This window comes from Gorilla gorilla, chromosome 5, assembly GCF_029281585.2.
Source record: "Gorilla gorilla gorilla isolate KB3781 chromosome 5, NHGRI_mGorGor1-v2.1_pri, whole genome shotgun sequence".
NCBI lineage: Eukaryota > Metazoa > Chordata > Mammalia > Primates > Hominidae > Gorilla > Gorilla gorilla.
In genome coordinates this window covers 164,071,509-164,087,528 of record NC_073229.2, presented here as the reverse complement: position 1 = coordinate 164,087,528, position 16,020 = coordinate 164,071,509, and positions in this window count along the sequence as shown.

The following is a 16,020-nucleotide window of genomic DNA, read 5'->3' as shown; positions in this document are numbered from 1 at the left end:
CACTCAAATCTAATCTTGTATTGTAGCTCCCATAATCACCACTGTGGCATGGGAGGGACCTGGTGGGGGGTAATTGAATCATGGGGGCAGTTTCTTCCATGCTGTTCTCATGATAGTGAGTTTTCTTACAAGATGTGATGATTTTATAAGAAACTTTTCCCCCTTTTGCTCAGCACTTCTTGCTGCCACTATGTGAAGAAGGATGTGTTTGCTTCCCCTTCCACCATGAGCGTTAAGTTTCCTGAGGCCTCCCCAGCCATGCTGAACTGTGAGTCAATTAAACCTCTTTCCTTTATAAATTACCCAGTCTCGGGTATGTCTTTATTAGCGGCATGAGAATGGACTAATACAGGCAGAAACCCACAAAACCCAATAGGCAACATCTGAGCCTTTAATATAAAATGTGCTGTACTTGCAAAGCAGTAGAAGCCATTGGGCAAAAATTAGTTTCTAGGTCAAAACCTAATGCTTAAGACATAGTCAGGAACAGAAGTTTGAGACATGAAAGACAGCAATAGTGTTGTAGGTCTATATTACTGTTGCAGAAGATGACTCTAAGTACCATTCGATAAATCTATTAAAAACTATCAGGTCTCCCATGACATTTTATATTCTCATAAAACAACACAAATGCTAAATTAAGTTTGAATTTGAATTAGCAAAGAATAAGAAAATCAATTTAAGTGTTCCCAATGCACCTTCAACCCTTGCACCCTTGCTTTGCATCTGTATATTTCATTAGTATATTTTGTTACATGATCATGTAATATTTATGCAGTAACATAATATGCTCTGTACATCTACGATTAGAGAAAAAGTGCAGTTCTTTTCCATTATTTTGTGCCCTTTATCTGCTGAACACTATGTAACATTACCCAGGGTTTGGTGATTATGTAATGAGGACTCCTATTGTAATGCACGCTGCACAGTTGGAGGATTGCTGTGGGAAACTTAACTCTGCAAATCCTGAGTTTGGGAACAATTAAAGCCTTGATTTTAATGTTACAGTCACCTCATTTTTCCCAAAATATTTTGCTTTTTTCTTCTTAAAACCTGTAAGTACTGCAGTAGAAGAAATGTAACAAGAATTATAGAAAAAAGTTCCACAGAAGATGAAATAACAACTGCCATCTGGTGCACAACAGATGTGTGTTCCACAAAGTTTTTTTTTTCTTTCTTTTGAGTTCTCCTATCCAAGTCCTGGCCAGACCCAAGCACTGTGTTGAGCTTATGAGATCTGACAATTTTACAGCCCCAGGCTGGATGACTGCAGGCTAGTGTTTTTCCTAGAATTCACTGAGGCCCCAGGGAATAAACTAACAGGTTCAAGAATGATACTGAAATGTTATTCTCCCCCAAAAAGCTGTGAGGAACTGCCACTAATTTCCTTCATAAGAAATAAAGTCCAAAAAAATTTCAATAGAGGGTCACTACAGATTTTGTGCCTTAGAAGAGAGATATTCAAGACTTGGTATCATTAGCAGATGCTCTCCCAGTCCCAGAGAAAGGAATCACCTGGAGGGCACATTGTATCTTTTATCCAAGTAAAATTGGCCCAAACTGTTTACCCATTAACGTTTGCACAAGTGCAACTTTACTGAAACTGATAAAACTACCTGCTCCCTAGCAGCCTTCACAGTTCCTGAAATTTCTAGGGCTGGTTATTTCTATTAGAAAGTACTGAAACACGTGAAAAGCAAGTAGAAGTTTATAGTGCCATTACCTTTGTGATTTTATAAATTGAGATGTAATTTTTTTAAGATTCAATTCCAAAATTAAAATTCAAATAAAGTCATTTTTAATGAGTTCATGGAAATGATACTGTCTTTATACATTTTGGTTTACTCCCACAGCTCAAGTGTTGCTTAAATCAGCTCTCAGATTTTGCCATGGTGCTTGTTCATGGGTCAGATAAGCCTGTTCTTAATGCATTGTGATCATAATGTGCTTGACATGCCTTAAGACTTATAACAGTCCAATTTTTTTCTGTGAATGTGACCTATGTCTCTCTGGTTTCCACCTACCTGGCACCAGTGAGCTCAAAAAACTATAGGTGACAATAATAGTAGTCTCTAGCTCTAGATAAAACAAATGTAATGGCTGAAATTCCCTGTTTACTAACATACCCTACGTTTTCCACTTCTTTGGATGTGACCCTAGGGTGTCCTAGTTTCAATTGGTGGTCATTATTTCTTTTCTCCTTAAAGCCACTATTTTTAGAAACTTATTTCCTTAGTGCCTCAACCATGGTGAAGTTCTAGATGCTACACTGAGGAACTTCCAGATATTCTCACGCATTGTGAGTGATTTGTCTCCTTTCTTGATTTACCTTCTCCCTTGCTATTGTTTCTAATGATGTGGTTTCATCATACAGTAAGTGAGTTTAACATTTGCCACTTTGTCATTGAAGCCACATTCATTATGTCATCACCATCAACTCAATTCATCTTTTCTCCCCTGACAGCCTACAGTAATGGTTCCCAGCCTGCCTACTTAGTAGTTGGAAGAAACCTACAGCATTAATTCAAGATAACTTGCTATTTGGTCAGGTAGCTAATGTGTTCATAAAACACAAATGTCCATTAAAGTCATCACTTATGGAAAATAGTCCATTATAATTATGTATGTATGTCAATCAATAAACATGTTTTTAAAAGCTAATTTAATTGGAAATCAGTAGGACAAGGCCTATTATTGGCAGCTCAAATACAGTGGCTTTGAGGTCTAAGTCCTTGCAACAGCCCTAGTTTCACAACACTTTTATTGTACTAATCTAGCAGTCCGACTCTGAAAACCTGAGACAAGTTCCGTGGGGGGATGGAGAGGAAAGGGGAATGAAAACTGAAAGCAATATAATTTTCTGTACCTATTTGAAACAATACTGAGAGCAAAAACAAATTTAACTCAGCTACTTGCTCCAGAAACTATTCGTTTCTTAAAGATAAGACTGAACCAACTAAACAGGTTACTTATAAAGACTAACAGCTTGTTTATAATGAATAGCTTCAAGACTCTGGCTTCTCTGAGCCCATTTGTCTAAATCTATTCTCTAATAAACTCTCTTCAATCCCAACCAGTACTGTTTCTTGCAAGATCTGACTTAAAAAGTCCTAGCCCAGGCCCTAAAAGCCTATTTGATATCTTACCTTGAAGTTCACCTTCTGAGACACTACTAAGATTTGTCATGGTGGTATTCTTTCTTTTTCATAAACAGGTATTTCCAGTGAACTTCTAAGGAGTCAACAGTTGACAAACCAAAAGATGCTACCAAGACCCAATCAAGATCCCTCCTTTACTGCATACATGAAGATCTGGAGAAATACATTCCCCTGAGATTTCTTGATCCTCTAAATTGGGATCGAGGGAGTGTCTCTGACCTCAGGATTGAGGTATGACTTGAATTGGGTCTGAGCTCCAATTTTGTTTTGTCAATTCACAAACATTATTTTCCCAGGGAGGGACAAAGAAGCATTTTAGGCATTTTTTTAAAAAAAGAAACATTTTAGGAATTATTAACATTTTAAAGAAGTATTTTAAATATTAGATAAAGATTTAGGTATCACATATTATATAAAGAAGACTTTTAGGAATTATTAAGTAGAAAATTGCCTATTTTTCTAACAACATGTCTTAGTGTGTTCTCACACTGCTGTAAAGAGCTTCTCTGAGACCAGGTAATTTATAAAGGAAAGAGGCTTAATTGACTCACAGTTCTGCATGGCTGGGAAGGCCTCAGGAAACTTACAGTCATGGCAGAAAGGGAAGCAGGCACCTCCTCACGGGTGGCAGGAGAAAGAGTACAAGCAGGGGAAATGCCAGACATTTATAAAACCATCAGATCTCATGAGAACTCACTTACTATCATGAAAACAGCATGAAAGAAACTTCCCCCATAATCCAATCACTTCCCTCTCTCTACACATAGGGATTACAATTCATGATGAGATTTGGTTGGGGACACAAAGCCTAACCATGTCACAACATTTTGGATCATCTCTGTCTTTCTGTTATAAGTCTTTAAGAGGAAGCATATAGAGAGAGGAGGTGCATAGGCCGAGTGCGTTCATCCCAAGTACTGAAGAATTTAAAAGATCATATCACAATGGCATTATTTGGACATAATTTGCATTGGGTCAGTTTTCTAAAACCTTATACATATGCTCTGAGTGGATGTATTAATAGTTTATGTATACCTTAATAAAATTGATTTAAAGTAAACAAGGACTTTCCTGTGGCTTGTCTTTGTGTCCCTAGAATTGGTTTATTTAGTTTTGTCTGACCGGAGTTGGAGGGTTCTTTGGGCCCTGTATTAGTCTGTTTTCATGCTGCTGATAAAGACATACCTCAGACTGGGGAATTTACAAAAGAAAGAGGTTTATTGGTGTTACAGTTCCACATGGCTGGGGAGGCCTCACAGTCACGGTGGAAGGCAAGGAGAAGCAAGTCACATCTTATGGGATGGAAGCAGGCAAAGAGAGCTTGTGCAGGGGGACTCCTGTTTTTGTTTTTTTGAGACAGAGTCTTGCTCTGTCCCCCAGGCTGGAGTGCGGTGGCAGTATCTCGGCTCACTGCAAGCTCCGTCTCCTGGATTCACGCCATTCTCCTGCCTCAGCCTCCCAAGTAGCTGGGACTACAGGCACCCGCCACCACGCCCAGTTAATTTTTTGTATTTTTAGTAAAGACGGGGTTTCACCGTGTTGGCTAGGATAGTCTCAATCTCCTGACCTCGTGATCCACCCACCTCGGCCTCCCAAAGTGCTGGGATTACAGGCGTGAGCCACTGCGCCCGGCCAGGACTCCCGTTTTTAAAACCATCAGGTCTGTCTCATGAGACCCATTCAATATCAATCATTAATTGATAAAAAAAAAATCTTTTTGTCACTATGTACATACTCTAGGAATATATAGCCCAGGTAAACAATAAAGAATTTTCCAAAATAAAAAAGACCCACACCTATGATTCAATTATCTCCCACCATGTCCCTCCCACAGCACGTGGGAATTATTGGAGCTACAAGATGAAATTTGGGTGAGGACACACAGCCAAGCCATATTAGGCCCCCAGCTGTTATCAATTCATCTTTGACCAGATTCTAGAGACACAAAGTAGAACTACCTTTTTTGACTTTTATCATCTACACGGGATCTTTTATCCTGTGTTAACTCATGTGCATATCCCTCTAAAATAATTACACCAGGATTGATCTAAAATTTCAGTGGTTACTTTGGGAAACTTTTACCATAAACAATAGTGTTTATTTGAAAGAGGCATTAAAATAGAAAGAAACCCTTATAGAAAGATTGTCTAACTGACTCCTCTGTCTCAAAGTGAGGTCTCTTTCTTTGACAGAATAAACTCTTCCTCTTTCATGACCATATGTCAAAGGCAGATGAACAATTAAAAAGCATACAACTTGATGAAATTGTAAAAAGCCAAGTGAAATTCTTCACTACTTCGAATGGACTTACTTGGCCTATGCACCTCCTCTCTGTTCAAATCACCTATAATGATTTTCAATCCCTTTCTCTCTCTGTTGTGTGTGTATATGTGAATGAGTGCACACACGTGTATGCATGCCAAAATGAGTTTTCATGAATCTAAGCTATCTCCTCTCCTTGCAGAGGATAAGACAATTTGCCATCTGCATTAATAATTCAATATCTGTCTGAAACCTGCTGCCTCTCACTTTTTTCTCCCTTCCTCTTCTACTGTTTTGTTTTGTCTCCTGGGTAATTTTAGAAATTAATAAAAAATAATCTTTTTGTCACTATGTACATACTCTAGGAATATGCAGCCTAGGTAAACAATAAAGAATTTTCCAAAACAAAAACAAATTGCTCAATGTCATATGTTTTTTCCTTGCCAAAACTGTAAATGAGAAGAAAAAGTTTACTTCTGAGTTTGGATAATGGTAAAAATTAAAGCTAGGCATATAAACCTTTTGACATGAATATATAAATCTTAATATATTTTTCTGATATACAAATACAAAGGTAAATTTATATTTTTAATGTTCATGCAGTATAAATAGATTATTATTTAGACAAATTAGGGTGATCAAGCTTAAAAACAATTTCAGTCATCTCCCTAGTGGTGTTAGTAGAAAAAATAATGTGAGTACAATGGTTTCATTGTACCATTCAATGTCCATTAAGACATGATATGGGTTTAGTTTCTCATATTTTAAACTTTAAATTTTTCCTTCATTAATTCTATGAGTCTATTAAATTATTATCATTTCTCTCAATAATTTATGTTACAAACATATATTGAAAAGTGTTTGACTAAATAACACCAAATAATAGGTATCTTGTTAATATTGTGTATTCTCATAATGCTATTAATATGCCATAAAATTTAGCCTATCAATTTAACTCATAATTTCCAAATCTGTAGTCAACTTTAAGACTTTAGCCTTATATTAAATTGAATTAACTAATAAATTGTTTTTGGATAGAGAGACATGTCCTAAATAGGAAAAAATGCTGCTCAAAGAGATCAGAGATGACACAAACAAATGGAAAAACTTTCCTTGCTCGTGGATAGAAAGAATCAATATAATTAAATGGTCACTGCCCAAAGTAATTTATAGATTCAATGTTATTCCTATCAAGCTACCAATGACATTCTTCACAGAAGGAGCAAAAGCTATTTTAAAATTCATATGAAACAAAAAAAAGAGCCCAAATAGCCAAGGCAATACTAAGCAAAAAGAACAAACCTGGAGCCATCATGTTAACCTGACTTCAGGGTGACAATAACCAAAACAGTGTGGTACTAGTACAGAAACAGATACGTAGACCAATGAAACAGAATAGAGAGCTCAGAAATAAGGCTGCATACTTATAATCATTTGATCTTTGACAAAGCTGATAAAAACAAGCAATGGGAAAAGACTCCCTAGTCAATAAACGGTACTGGGATAACTGGCTAGCCATATGCAGAAGATTGAAGCTGGACCCCTTCCTTACATCATGTACAAAAATCAACTCAAGATGGATTAAAGACTTAAATGTAAAACCCACAACGATAAAAACCTTAGGCAATATCATTCTGGACATAAGAGCAAGCAAAGATTTCATGATGAAGATGCCATCATGATTGCTGTTGAAGATTTCAAAATCGGTCTTGAAAAGCAACATAAACAAGAGCAAAATTTGACAAATAGGACTTAATTAAACTAACGAGCTTCTACACAGCAAAATAAACTATCAACAGAGTACACAGACAACCTACAAAATGAGAGAACATTTTTGCAAACTATGCATCTGATAAAGGTCTAATTTCTGGCATCTACAAGGAACTTAAACAAATTTACAAGAAAAAACACCCCATTAAAAAGTAGGCAGAGGACACGAACACTTTTCGAAAGAAAACCTGCATGTGGCCAACAAGCATATGAACAAAAGCTCAATATCACTGATCATTAGAGAAATGCAAATCAAAACCATAATCAGATACCATCTCACACCGGTCAGAATGGCTATTAAAAATTTTAAAAATAACAGATGCTGGTGAGGTTGCAGAGAAAAGGGTACACTTACACACTATTGGTGGGAGTGTAAATTAGTTCAACCATTGTGGAAAGCAGTGTGACGATTCCTTAAAGAGCTAAAAACAGAACTCTCATTCAACCCAGTAATCCCATTACTGGGTATGTACCCAGAGGAATATAAATCATTCTACCATAAAGACACATGCACGCACATGAATGTTTATTGCAGCACTATTCACAATAGCAAAGACATGGATGTCAACCTAAAAGTCCATCAATGACAGATTAGATAAAGAAAATGTGATACATATACACCATGGAATACTACTCAGCCATAAAAAGAACATGATCATGCCTTCTATTGGAACATGGATGGAGCTGGAGGCCATTATCCTTAACAAACTAACACAGGAACAGAAACTTAAATACTGCATGTCCTGATTTAAAGTGGGAGCTAAATGATGAGAAATCATGGACACAAAGGGGAACAACAGACATTGGCACCTACTTGAGGGTGGAGGGTGGGAGGAGAGAGAGGATCAGAAAAAGTAACAATTTGGTACTGGGCTTAATACCTGGGTGATGAGATAATCTGTACAACAAACCCCCCATGACATGAGTTTACCTATATAGCAAACCTACACATGTACCTCTGAACCTAAAATAAAAGTTTTTTTAAAAAAATTCACACATTAAAAAAACCTTTAATAGATAATCATCAAATAAAGGTTAACAAATTTGAATGTCTTTGAAAAGAAGAACAAAGAAAAATGGTAAAAACATTGGTCATTAAACTTTCCTTAAATAACTCTTTTTTCTTACTTTTTTACACGGAATTGGTTTCTATTAAACAAGATATGCGAATCCCTTTAAATTATATTTTGCATATGCTTATCTTGTCATCTTAAAATGTGTTAATACTGTATAAAATAAGTGCTCATGAAAAAATAGCTAGATAATTTTTTATGTACTACCTTCTAGTTTTTTCAATTATCCACAAAACCAAAAGTGAGCTCCTTTAGTTACAGGTTATAGTTAATATAAATGATTGCAGAGAAAGACGAAAATGTATGCAAGATAATAAATATGGTTTGAAAGTTCATTAAGGGAATTTTTTTCAGTTTATTAAAATGGTAATGTAAAAATAATACATACATACTGATAATATATAAGCGATTAAGTTAATTACATTTAAAAGATAAGATTAAAAGCTTCAACTTTATCTTCTCTTTGCATGGATGTATATATGTCTTAGCAATACATAAAAATATATAAATACCTATAAATATATATATTACATACACAAAATATATGAACATTAATTCAAAGGTTTATACGTAATTTTAAATGACAAATTTAACAGCATATTGTCAATGAAAAATATTCATGAGAAGAAAATTTATTTATCTGACAAAGGCATATCAGGTACTGTGAACAACTAACACAAAAGTAAAAGTCTAAGGTGTGGGTTCTTTCAGCCATCTTTCTCAATTAAAAAGGCAACCATTATCATTGATGATGAAACATTGTTAGGAATCTTCCAAAAGCATATGACATTTGGGAAAAGAAAGCTTCCACTCAAAAATTTTGGATAACGATGACTGTAAATAGCTTCTATGCCAGACCCACCAACAAGACCCATGGCTGGTCACACTCTGATCTGCATGTCTTATTTTTAATTTTCTCAGCAATTTTCTTTCCTTTTAGCTGTTTTAAGGTTCTGGATTTTTACCTTCCACTTTCTAGCTCTGAACTTTAATTTGATATTTAACTTTGACTTTGGTGATTTCCCTATACTGCTGTAAGTCTAATAAATGGAGCTTCGCTTACTGGATGAGTTTATGTAGTGGTTATGTGGGGAGTTGGAAGTTGACAGGGCCAAGTCAGAAAACTACGATCCCATGTTAACTTCCCTGCCCCTACAGGGAAATATTTAGAGGTTGAAGAAACACTTATTATTATTATTTCTATTATTATTTTTTTTGAGAAGCACCTTCATCCAATCAGCCAGGAAATCTGTGTGAGGACCCATTGGGTTCCCATGCAAACTGAACCACTGTCAGTCATCCTTGACATGCCAGTGTTCCACAGGGGATCTAAAATTAGGTTCCCAAAAGTGTAAAAGAAAATTGAAGGGAAGATTGATTTGAAATAATATTATCATATAACATCTCATATATTACATCCTATTTATGTATACTTAAATGTGTATATAATGTTTTAAAACTTAATTTTTTATTTTTATCAGGTGCCGAAACTGAGAGTGATACTGAATATGATAAACTTTCTCTATTAAATCTAAAATATATGCAGCTAACACATATAGATCAACCCAACTCCTCACAAAGAATCTGACTTTGCTAAAATATGTCTCAATATTTTTAGTTCCTGTAAGAAAGGGCATGCTTGGCTTATCTACTTAGATATTAAAGCACTGTTAGTGGAATTTCAATGTCAAAAAACCTCACTGGTTTATCAATTTTTACTGAGAATTTTTAGGACTATTATTATGAATCAGCTCGCTATTTCATGCTCATGCTATTGTACCGTATACATTCCCTCACATATGTTGGGTTCCATCATGACTAGTTCTAATAATGTTGATTATTACTCAACTAATCCAAAATTTAATTCCTCCAAGATATAAAATGGGCCCAGTTTATTCATGTTAAATAAGTCTCAAATGAATATCCTAAACTAGCATATAATTTGGAGATTAAGAAAATAACACATGGTTTAAGTCTGGGGTGAACTGTTAAATGTTCATAACCACTCAAAGCAATCCAATTCATAATCCAACACAGCAAATTAAGTCAAACTCAGAGAACAGAGTCAGAAGCATGTATCCTTTCTGATTTTTTCATATGAAGCCCACAGATTTCAAGATTTTATTATTTTAATACAGAATTAAATAAAAACTTAGCTAGGAAAGCAATATTTGAGTTAAAGCAATATTTGCGTTAAAGAGCCCTAATCACAAAAGAATATTTTAACAAATAAAATTCTAAGTGTTTACCGACTTGAAACTCTCTAACACATTGTCCCATGTTGGCTATTTCACCCATGTGAAAACGTTTTTCTTTTCTCTTTTTTTTTTTTTTTATTTTTTGAGATGGAGTCTCACTCTGTCACCCTAGCTGGAGTGCAGTGGCGTGATCTTGGCTCACCGCAAGCCCCGCCATTCTCCCGTCTCAGCCTCCTGAGTAGCTGGGACTACAGGCGCCCGCCACCGTGCCCGGCTAATTGTTTTGTATTTTTAGTAGAGACAGGGTGTCACCGTGTTAGCCAGGATGGTCTCGATCTCCTGACCTCATGATCCGCCCGCCTCAGCCTCCCAAAGTGCTGGGATTACAGGTGTGAGCCACCACACCCAGACCACGTGAAAAAATTTTAATCCAACATCTTGACTCAATGCAATTTGGGTTTATCCCATTGGCTTTTAATAAGTTATTTTCCTCCAATATGCCAATATAAGTCATCTCACTTCACATTCAGGTTCATCAATTTTTTGGCAAAGCTCACATTCAAGCTATAAAAGCTGTAAATTAAAAACAAAGCTTTCAGGTAAGGTCAGTCTGGGACAATCAAATCCAAGGGTTCATTGATGTAGGACAAAAAGTAATGATGGAAAAGCAAATGAACAATGTATTTTAAACACTAGAGGGAGTGAAAAAGAAATGTGAGGGATGGAGTGTTTTGGGTTTGTAAAATCTACAAGCAGAACTTTCTTAGAACACCAGTGAAAATTCATCAATTAAATCTGCCAATAAATGACCAAGCTTGTCATGCAACATGTGTGATAGTGTTTCTCAGATTACTTAGCATTGGATATTCAAGCTATATAGGAACCTTGTACACTGTATTGCCTTGCTGTGTGACTTTGTACAAATCACTCAACCTCTCTGGGTCTCATCTCTCTTATGTATTAATTGAAAAGAATGCAGAAAATATAAGTAGTTGTAAAATTACTTGTAGATTTTAAAATATATTACTAATGATAGAGGCAGGAGGCAGATAAATTCTAGGTAGACAGGGGCTGGTCCCTGGCAAAACCCCACCTTTGACCTAAAAAGACTGAAACCCGTGGCCCTAAGTGACAACTTCTATCCCTGTTTGCCTGCGCTCTCACAATTGATTCTTTCTGAATAATGTCTTTTTATCAATAAAATGTTGCCTTTTCCAAAACTACCTACAGCCTGCCCCACCCCCGCCCCCATCCTGTGCCTATAAAGACCCCAGGCTCAGCTGGTAGAGAGAGAGAAGCAGCCTGACTGGAGAGAGGTAACTTGACTTCAGGGAGATGGCTGGATTTCAGAGGAGAGACGGATTAACTTTGGAGAAACAATGAATTCAAGGAATAGCTGGCCAGAGACGGCCAGACTTTGGGGAAAGATTACTTGCCCATCCCGTCCCCTCACCATTCCCCTCCCCAATGAGAACCATTTCCATCTGTTAATAAAATTCTCTCCCTTCACCATCTTTCAAGTGTCCAGGCGACCTCATTCTTTTTGGATGATGGACAAGAGCTCAGGACCTACCGAGTAAGGGTACCCAAAAAAGGCTGTCATACTGGCCCTTTGCCCTTGCTGGTGGAAGGCATCTACCCCATGCAATGAGGCAAAGGGCCCACTGAACTGATAACATACCACTGTCCATGGACGGTGGAACTAAGAGAGCATTGTAACATGCCCTCTGGAGCTTCAGGGGTCACAGTCATCCCCATCGGGTTGCTGCCACTGGGCCCGCACAGAGCCTGCTCCTGCCAGCACCCAAAGCAGCCAGCTGGATCCCATACTTGCTTGCTCACGTTCTCCCTCCCTCAAGGGGTTGAGAGCAGCAGGCCAAGTACACAGGATAGCCCTGTTGCAAGTCCGATGAAGGGGTCAAGAAAAATACTGCATCACTAATATTAATTAAAGTGGGAGAAGCTTTTAGAGCAAAGATGTGCTATAAAAGAAATTGCATAATTAACAGAATAGTTGTGAGAGTAAGCTGGAATTAAATCCTAAAACTATCTAGATTCAAGTTTTACTTACTAGGTCTCTAACCTTGCACTACTTAAAACTTTTCTTGACCTCTTTCCTTAGCCTTAAGAATGAGCTGATCTCTGTCTCAAGAATTTTGTGAGAACTAAATATGGCAATGGCTTAAATTCTAAGACAAGGCTAGCAAACAGTGGTCATTTAATACTTGGCAAATATTATGTTTGTTTTTATTTAGGTATGTTAGCCAGGAGATAGTCCCAAAAATTCTAAAGGTCACTCTCAAGGTTTTATATTTCTACCCTTCAATGATATTAATATAGTCACATTAATCTAAAGTGGATTCCTTCTGGCCTGTCCTTGATCTTATCAGAAATTGTCAAAAAAAGTTTTTGTACCACTCTGGAATGACTGTCACCTGACTTAGAGAAATTGAAAAATGTCAGAGATTGTAAAATACTGTAGGTTATCAATTGCATTACAGAGATGCTCCAATTTTAAAAACGTCTATCTTAGGATAAATGAAATAAGTATTCTTACCCATTCTTGATCCTTTGTGTCTGGGAATTTGGTCCCAATTCCTCTTTCCAGGCCTTTCTTCCACTAGCTCATTAACTTTCCTGCCTCCACATAATTTCCCACTCTTCAAATGCTCTCCTTAAAAGTCCTTCTCCTGAAGTCTTCCTCCATCTTTCTCTCTTCAGAACATCGGTAATCCTTTATTGGTTCCTATGATGCCGTAGTTAACATTTCCTGCCTTGCATAATGTTTATGTTTCCTTTTATTTCATCTCCCATATTAGCATGCACACTTTGAAAGCACAGAAAGTACTTAGTCATTTTTGTATCCCTCACAGAGCTTTGTATAGGACAGAAACTTAATATAGATCATTTGATCAAATCAATGAAACTGTAGCAGAATTATTTACATTTCAGTGAATAAGTTATTTCCAAGAATTTCAAAGACAGCCCATTACATATAGCAAAACATATAACCTAATTAACTCTCATTTTAGGTAACGTGAGCAGAGTTGTTCATTCAATGAAGTAAAATGAAAACTAGAAATATTCTCCATACCACTGCTCAGTTCAAGTACTTCAGTTCACCCTTTTGTTATCTTTTATTGAATGCATTATCCTTAAACATGAAAAACAAGAGGGTAATGATTGTCATCTTTGCATGAGGGTTCTGAAATATATTGACCAATAATTTTATGGAGACACCTGTGTAATACCATGATACCATGCAGAACGTTGTTCAAGAAATGTGAAGGGTCTGAGATTCTACTTTATTTGCAAGTCAACCTATTGGTCTGCCACAGTTTCATTAATTCTGGCAAGAGACATAAGACTCATGAATGAAAAACAAAAGAAAGTTTATTATTCATAGCAACAGTAGTAGCCAGAGAAATGTTTGGTTTTTTTTGTTTTTTTGTTTTTTTTTTTTTGAGACAGGGTCTCGCTCTGTTGCCCAGCCTGGAGTGCAGGGGCACCATCTCAGCTTATTGCAAGCTCCGCCTCCCGGGTTCACACCATCCTCCTGCCTCAGCCTCCTGAGTAGCTGGGACTACAGGCGCCTGCCACCATGCCCGGCTAATTTTTTTTTTTTTTTTTTGTATTTTTAATAGAGACGGGGTTTCACCATATTAGCCAGGATGGTCTTGATCTCCTGACCTCGTGATCTGCCTCGTGGCCTCCCAAAGTGCTGGGATTACAGGCATGAGCCACCGCACCCGGCCCTAGAAATGTCATTTTTTTACTCATTCTCCAAGACTTAGTTCCCATGGGGTGATACAAAGAGCATCAAGTGACACCTGAATGCACCATGAGAAAAATCCTGAACTTGGAGAACTGAATGTCTTATACTGGACAGTAAGCATACCTGCTCATTGTTCTGGGGGAGAAATACTTCCTCATGCAAGGCTGTAAACAAATCTGCCCTTTATTCCAACAGGAGATACTATATCTAATTTCCAAAGCTGTTTGCTGTACAAATATCCTTGAAAATACATTCTGGAAGAAAGCCACTTTTCTCACGAGATGGGCAGAAACATGAGAACCTACTGATAATTCTCTTGAATAAATGCCATTCATTGACTCCCATCACAGCAGAGTGAAAAGCTCCAAAGTTTACTGGTCTGTTATATATTGAGTACAATCAGTTCTACGATAATGCATATGTATTCCTTAAAAGTGCCATCCTATGTGAAATCGTGCAATAAAAGCCAGAGGTTCTGGGAAAAATCGTGTTAAGATACAATACTCAAAGAGTTTGTCAACGACAAATTAAACATAATATAGGAACCTAATAAAAACAGTAGCATGACTTTACATGCATTAAACAGTTAACTAATACGTGCATATCTCAATAAATACAGCACTTGATTTTGAAAAAAAACTTGACATTTGCTTGTGAAAATGAATGTCAGGAGTTTTAGTTTTGAGTTATCGTGAAGTAGTAAAGGAGGGTTGTCTAGAATCAGATGAAAGCTATAACAACAGATGTGGATGGATGCAACTCATAATCCACGTGGTAAACTGATACAGATGGTAGATGCTTGAGATGTGTGTGTACATTTTGCATTTTTCTTGTGACTCAACCGAGCTGGGTCCAGTTGTTTGCACTTACCTAGTATTTCTCATGGATGAAGTCATAGATGAGGAACCACACATGGATGAAATCATACATAACACAACATTGTGTTATGCTGCACTTAATTACTAATATATCAATCTTATTGACAAGCACCATAGCAGAACTACCTTTATATGATGATCTAGTCACAAGTAACACAATGTTCTCATTCATTCATTAAAGCTTACTTCCTGCAGACCACTATTAGCAAACATTCCCTTTAGCTTAATTTGAATTAAGCTGTGCACTTGAAAGTACATTCTTTTCATTGGTTTGTGTTACCAAAATAAAACGTAACTGTAAAAATCTAGAACAAGTTAGTAATTCCTTCATTTTATTATGCTGCAATCCAGTCTCTCCCCAGAGTTAACTGTGTGGCAGTTTGGTGTTACCTTCCCAGATATTTGTTTTACTTTTACACACAGGTATAGAGGTCTTTTTTGTTTGTTTGTTTGTTTGTTTTTTCCTTTTCTTTTACATCTATGAGATTTTTTTTTTTCTTGAGATGGAGTTTTGCTCTTGTTGCCCAGGCTGGAGTGCAATGGCACCATCTCGGCTCACCGAAACCTCTGCTTCCCAGGTTTAAGTGATTCTCCTGTCTCATTCTCCCGAGTAGCTGGGATTACAGGCATGTGCCACCACACCCAGCTAATTTTGTGTTTTTAGTAGAGACAGGGTTTCTTCAAGTTGGTCAGGCCGGTCTCAAACTCCCGACCTCAGGTGATCTGCCCACCTCGGCCTCCCAAAGTGCTGGAATTATATCACCGCACCCAGCCTGAGATCATTCAATGCATATTTTTCATTCTGAATTCAATGTACTATATAGAACATTTCTATGTTAGGACATCATTCTCATTAACTGCTATATAGTATTCCATGTTGTAAATGTAACATCACTTTCATGGGTT